Genomic DNA, 7493 nt, shown 5'->3' with positions numbered 1-7493 from the left:
ACTGAGGCACAAGGTAAAATAACCCAGCACACAAAGGGAGGGGTGCTAAAGCAGCTGGGGCCAGAGCCATGAAGCCAGGGAGGGCACTGGACTATTCATCATTATTGTTATTGTCCTTGTTAACAATGCATGGCAGAAGCCACTGGGGGATTAAGAGCAGGGGAGTGACCTGATCTGATTTAAGTGTTTAAATTTTCCTATGGTGTAACTAGCCTGATAGAAGCTCAGAACCTACATAGACAGCTTTGAAAGTTAGATAGGAACAGTTACTGGCTATTTCCTCTTTTATTTCTTCCTTAAATAACAAGGAGATTCAGCGTGGGTACCTGGAAATCAGAGGTAGAGCGGGCTATGGGCTTTATTGAGCCAATGGCTCAACATTTTCCTCAACGATACAGTTATTCTACATCTGTGGTAGGCCTTCAGCATCATTAGCCGATTACTAAGTTTGGTTCCCCCTTTCCACAGGGCTGAAGGGTGGCATAGGTTTTCTCCTTCTGGTTGAGAGACCCCAACTAGCCCAGTGTCTTAGCAAGAACCTAGGGATTCACCTCAATCAGACCTCCTAGGTCACATGACTTCTCTGAATCAAAAACTTTGGAAAAATGGAATGTTCTATGGGATGTAGACCGTGGCCATCTCTAAAGCTAACATTAGGAGTGAGTTTTCCCCAAAACGCGTGGCTAACTGAAGAAGGGGAAGAAAAACAAGTGGAAAGTATGGGCGAAAGACCGGATTGTGGGGCAGCAATGACATGCTAGCTCTGTCACTCGCAGCAGGCACGACACATAAGCACTTGCCTTTTTCCACTTTGGTAATGTGGGCGTGTACCTCTTCTATTCCCTTTCGTGCCTGTTAGATCTTTTGAGTTAGTGTTGAGGTCAGTAGAGCAATAAATACCTTACATTCTTGCCAGGCCATTCTCATAAGTGAGATTTTAAAATCCTTCAAATGATTTTCCCCAACACAGTTAATATTGTTTCTGAAATTCAGATTTCTATGGCCAGTTGCAAAATCCCAGTTGTGCTCAGGACTTGCATACCCCCACCACTACATCAGTTTTCTTCTCCTCGGGTAGCATACATTTGTCAGAGGGCACCTGTAATCTGTCATCTGCACGAGCATCTTCCCTGCATGAGTGAGTACTTTATCGATCTAGCAAGTTTTTTTTACCAGGCACATTGCCCATTAGAGAGTAATGTGGATTAGATTAGAAGGCAAGCAGCAAATGATAAACGAAACAGTGACTTTAAGATGTATGTTATATCCTTCAGAATACAGAAATGTCAACCTCATTAATAAATAAATAAAAAGTAGGGGCACCTGGGTAGCTCACTTGGTTAAGCGTTGACTTGGGATTTTGGCTCAGGTCATGATCTTTGGGTCCTGAGATGGAGCCCTGTGTTCAGCTCTGTGCTCAGTGCAGAGTCTGCTTGAGATTCTCTCCCTTCTCTTCCCATTGTCCTTCCCCCTTCTTGCTCACACACGCTCTCTATAAATAAATAAATAAATAAATAAATAAAATATTTTTAAAAATTTTAGAAAAAGGATACCCGGGTGGCTCAGTTTGTTAAGTGCCTGTCTTCCACTCAGGTCATGATCAGGGTCCTGGGATGGATTCCCACATCAGGCTCCCTGCTCAGCGGGGAGAGTGCTTCTCCCTCTCCCTCTGCCCCTTCTCTGGCTTGTGCTCTTTCTTGCTCACTCTCTATCTCAAATAAATGAATAAAATCTTTAAAAATTTTTTTTAAATTAATGAAAAGTAAAACAAAATGAAATTCCATTTTCATATATCAAATTAGCAAATAATCGGTGCTTTCATGGTAACATTGGGTACCTGTGAGAAGAGCATTGGGTACATTCTTAAACACGACTGATAGTAAAATTTGGTACCTGTTTCAAGTGTGTGCTGGTACAGGTTCAGCAACTAGCAAGGTGGGAGAAAACAGACTGATCTGTAGTGCTTGCTGTTAGGGCCGATTTAATGTTAAAACCTGTTTAACTATTAGGGCCTGCTTAGCCAGACTGACTCCATATTGCCTAGGTAGCCATATTGTTTACAACCACAGACTTCATTCTAGGATAAATGCCCCAGTAGTTCCTGGTATCAGTTCCGGGCATCAATTCCGGGAGTAAAAATCTTAACAATAGAAACAATGTACCTTGGGTCTGCAGTTATGCCCTATAAAACCAGCCTGTGAGATTGGGAGGGGGTCGCTTTCTTCGGAGGTGGCCCTGGCCCGTCAGTCTGACTTCTAATGCTTGGCATAGAATAAAGCTTTGCATAACTTTCACTTTGTCTCAGTCTCGTTCCTTTGATAACGGACCCCAACACTTGCCAATAACCATGGTATAAGTACTCCTGGTCACGGCCAATTTCAAGCTACCAACATGATGTCACTGAAGACCGAGTTGGGAAGAGAGGGGCACAAGTGAGCTAGCTCCTCTGGAGGGCATTGAATTAGGTGGCAAGACCCACTGAATTTACACCTAGGAATTTTTTCCTGAGAAACTATTCAGCTGCACAAAGACATTTACCTCTTGATCCAAAGGTACTTGGGGTGTAAGAAATCAGGATTAACCCAGCACAAAGGATTAAGAATTTGGGGAGAAAAAAGGGATGGAAGATGGGATCGGATTCGGAGTCAATGACATGAGAAGTTTGGGTTTCTTATTATAATAGAAGTGAAGAGATGAGAAATGGGAGGTATGGGTGGAAAAGTGTAGTCTTTTGTCCAGAATACATGGCTCATTGACTTCTGGCTAGTGCTCACTTCTGCGTCTCCCCAAGCTTCATAAACCCAGAAAGGATGCCTGACCTGGGAGCACGAGCATACTTATTCACACACCCAAGCATTTGCAAAGTTGCTTTGGCCTCTTTAACTTCCTTGTCCTCCAACTTCACATTCACAATTCAAGTCCAATTTCACTTCCTCCTTGAGCCGTCCATCATCACCATTTTACCCAGCCACACCCCAACTCAAACACAGGAGATACCGAATGCCCAGCATTCTCAGTGCTTCCTGTTCCTAGTCTAATTTTAGATCATTCTATAATGTAACTATTGTTCACATGACTGTTTACCTTACTCCAGTCACATCTCTTCAAGGACAAGATTATGTTATTCCTTTCTGATTCCTAGGGATTAGTGGAGTTCTGTCCTGTGCATATCTCATCAAGGAAAGTTGATGAAAGAAGGAGAGATTCAGCTCCTGTACTCTAATACCTGCTTTGTCTTGTCCTGTTTTTTATTTACTGTACTTAACTCGTTCAAGTTTCTAAGTGCCCCTCACAATAGTATTCTGAGCTTAGCTATCAAATCTGTCTTATTTTGCTCACCTGGCTTAGATTTGTGTGCTCTGGGTCTGTGCAGTCTCTATCCTGGCAAATCCCAGAGTCCACACTTTGTGGCTCCTTCTTTCAGTGGAGTTTCTCTTTTCCATTATTCCAATCCCTTCAATTCCCTTCTCTATACAATTAAGTACAGAACCCCTTTGTGCTGTTGGTAAAAATGTAGTAACTGCTCCACTCTACATTTATTTCTTATTTCTTCACTGGGCCTTAAGACTGACTTGAAAAGCTGACCGAAAACAGGCCCAGTTGTCCATATGAAAGAGATGCAAAATACCATTCTACACATGGCCTTGACATTCAAGAGATTTTAGTTACAAAACAGACCAGATTTTTTTTTTAAATGTGGCCAGTGACACAATCCTTATTGATTATAAGATTGATTATAAGATTGTGTCACTGGCCACATTTAATGCAATCGTTTATTTACAGGGTATTGACAAAAGACGGTGGGGGGCGGAGATGAAGATAAAATGTGTCTTATCTGTCTCTAGACACCTAAAGAATATGGACATTAGAACTTAAACCCTAAAATAATCATAGAACAAAACAAAACATACAAGTCTACTTTAAGACAGATTTATAAATAAGATATCCAGCGAAGACTATGCATGTATAGCACATTACTTTTAAAATGATATAAATTACTTTTGAAAATAATGAAATCTCCACAGATGCTACCAATAATTGGGGAAGGCAAAATAATAGCTCCCCAAAGATGTCCACATCTTAATTCTTCAAATCTGTGAATATTTACTTTCCATGGAAAAAGAGATTTTGAAGATATGACTAAATTAAAGAGCAGAGAATGGCAACATCATCTTAGATATTCTGGATGTGCCCAATCTAATCACGTGAGTCCTTTCCTAGCTGTGTTCAGGGAGAGATGTGTCCATGGGGGAAAGAATTAGACAGATAGCGGTGTGAGAAGAACTCAAGCCACCCGGTTGGCTTTGGAGACAGAGGAGGGGGGCCATGAGCCAAGGAATGTAGGAGGTCCCTATAAATCAGAAAAGGCAAAGAGACAGATTTTCCCCTGGAGTCTCCAGAAAGAAACATCGACTTCCTGACACTTCGATTTTAGTTCAGTGAGACCCTACATAACAGTAAGATAAAAAATTGTGCTGATTTAAGCCACAGGTTCATAGTAATTTGATATAGCATCTATGAGAAAATAACATATGACTTTTTTGAAAAAGTAAGGAACTGTCTTCCAGGAAGAAAAAAAAAAAGAAAATCTGGTTAAGTATTATATCTGATTTATATGGAAATGTGGAAAATAGTTTTAGAACATGAATTATCTTTTTTTAAATAAGATTTTATTTATTTATTTGAGAGAGAGAGAGAAAGAGCATGCATGAGAGAGAACATGAGCAGGGGGAAGGGGAAGAAAGCAAGGGAGAAGCAAGCTTCCCACTGAGCAGGGAGCCCAATGTGGGACTTGATCTCAGGACCCTAGGATCATGACCTGAGCCAAAGGCAGCCACTTAACTGACTGAGCCACCCAGGTGCCTTAGAGCATGGATTACCTTTGATTATTCTTTTACTAGGTAGATCTAATGACTGCTTAAGACAAAATAGAAACAAATATATAATACACATTAACATGTTTACAGCATTATCTGTTAGTGAGATTATGGATATTTATTTATTTATCTATTTTCCCATTTCTTTATTTTCTTAATTTAAAAAAAATATTTATTTATTTATGAGAGAGAGAGAGCAGGTGGAAGGAGGCAAGCAGACTCCCCACTGAGTAGGGAGCCCAACATGGGACTTGATCCCAGGACCCTGAGATCATGACCTAAGCCAAAATTAAGGGTTGGATGCTTAAATGACTGAGCCACTCAGGTGCACCTGCTAATTTTTTTTTTTAAAGTAGGCTTCTTGCCTAGTGTGGAACCCAACATGGAGCTTGAACTTAACAACCCCGAGATCAAAACATGAGCTAAGATCAAGAGTCAGATGCCAAAGCAACTGAGCCACCCAGGTGCCCTTTGTTTAATTTTTAATTTTTCTATGATAAATATACATCACTTTGTGTATTAACAAAGTATCTGGCAAAACATGGAAGTGGGCAGAAAAAGAAATGATTTGCCTACAGAAAGATCTGGTTCAAAGGTCATTCATACTCAAAATCATGACTCATGAATAAGTTTTCCAGTCAGTAAGAAATTCTCTTTTTAAGTACTTTGCAAAAAATAAATAAATAAATAAATAAAAATTAAAATAAAAAAATAAGTACTTTGCAACACACACATATCTTTGAAGCAAAAATTAGAATTTTTAAAAACCTTCATATAAAACCATGAGCTTGATAGTTTCCTAATGTTCAAAAGAATGTTCTTGGTGAAATCAGAGAGGATATTAGCAAGGGTGACTTTTTTTGATATTGTAATATTGAAATGTGTCAGCATTTGGAAGTAACACAATCACATGTGTCAAAGATCCATTCAGAGTGGGAGAGAGAATGATGAATTTTCATGGAATGAGGGGAAGAAAAGCTCACTTTGTCTCACTTAGGTTTGGTTTCTTTTAAAAGTTACCAGTTGTTGAGTTCTAATGTAGTACCAAAGAAGAATATTCAGTTACACAAGAAACTCTTCAGCACTCTTCCGTTTCCTAACTACACATCCCTGTGAGATCAGATTTTCTTCATCTACTTCAACCAAAGAACATATCACATGCATTAAATGCCCAAGTAGATTGTGGGAATCCAACTTTGCTCTATGAAGTTGGACATTAAAGGAATAGCCAAAATACAAAAAAAAAAAAACAAAAAACCCCAAAAAACAATTCTTCTAAATAATTTTATTTAAAAAACATGTTTTTTTGTGAATATATTATTTTTAGTCACCAGTAATGGGTTTGTCATTGTCATTTTAAGATGGTTTTTAAAACTCCTCACTCTTAATTTCTAATATGGTAGATATCAACAACTATAACCCACATAAGCAAATGTTCTCAATAATTTTGAAAAGCGTAATGGGTTGGTAGACCAAAAAGTTTGAAAACTACTAAAAAAACAAAACTGTCAGGAAGTTCTAGAACCTAGCAACTTCTGACAGAGAGACGTCAAAAACTGTTAGCTAGAGATGTCTTGTTTGATACCCTTGTCATTTCAGGAAGGGTTAAAAACATCTCAGCTCTAAGGGATGGTTCCAGTTAGCCACATGACTACTAAGATTTCTGGTTGGTATGATAAACTGAATTATAAATGAGTTACATTAATACAAAAGAGATTTTCTTATCCTGTAAGTAATAAAACATGCAAAGTATGAAAGACATTTTGGTCCTTCACTATCAGAGAAAACGAAACTTTATGAAAAAGAAAGGGGGGGGTGGATGAATGGAAATTGACGTAAGAAGGTAAGACTTTGGGAATCACTTAAGAGAAAAGAGTCACTAAGAAACTTGTGATAAACAGGATTATAGATTATAGAAAGACTGGAATCTCTAACGGGGTTGAAGCCATCTTTGAAACAAGAGTCATCTGTCCATTTAAATAAAACCTCAAGTTTAAAAAACATTCTTTAGTCCTGTAGTTTCTATAAAGTATACTGTCAATGCAAATCAGCAGAGAAAACCTATTTCTGATCCATATAATTTCTCAGCTGCATGTCAGAGAGCAGCGGAGTCATGGTCACGACCATCGTGACAAATCGCAGCTCTGGAACTGCAGTCTGCAATGTGGAGAGTTCACGTACGGAGAACTGGGAGTTCATTGCATGTAATTTAATGTTCCCTCTCCAGCCAGCAGGGAAGACGTTTCCGGTATTTTCGGGAGTCAATGATCATGTTCCCCCGATTATGAGTCTAGAGGTACAGTACTTTAATGCCAGTTAATTGAGCCAACGATTCCCTCAGCGCACAGGCTGCAGGAGCTACACGCTGGAGCTAAATGGGCTGTGACATCGGACTGGCCCAGAAGGGCTGTTGAAGTATTCCACGGCGACACGCGGTTCTGCCGCAGCGATGACGGTTTGATGGGGATCCAGATGGATGATGATGGCTAGAACTTACTACGGTTGCCGTACACCGGCCATTTATTTTACTACTCATTCATTCACTTAGGCCCTGCCATGGCACATGTGGTGTCTCATAGGTTAGTAGTTCAGAAGAAATACAAAGCCTGCTTTTAA

This window comes from Meles meles, chromosome 1, assembly GCF_922984935.1.
Source record: "Meles meles chromosome 1, mMelMel3.1 paternal haplotype, whole genome shotgun sequence".
In the NCBI taxonomy this organism is placed as follows: domain Eukaryota; kingdom Metazoa; phylum Chordata; class Mammalia; order Carnivora; family Mustelidae; genus Meles; species Meles meles.
Note: the sequence above shows the minus strand (reverse complement) of the source record.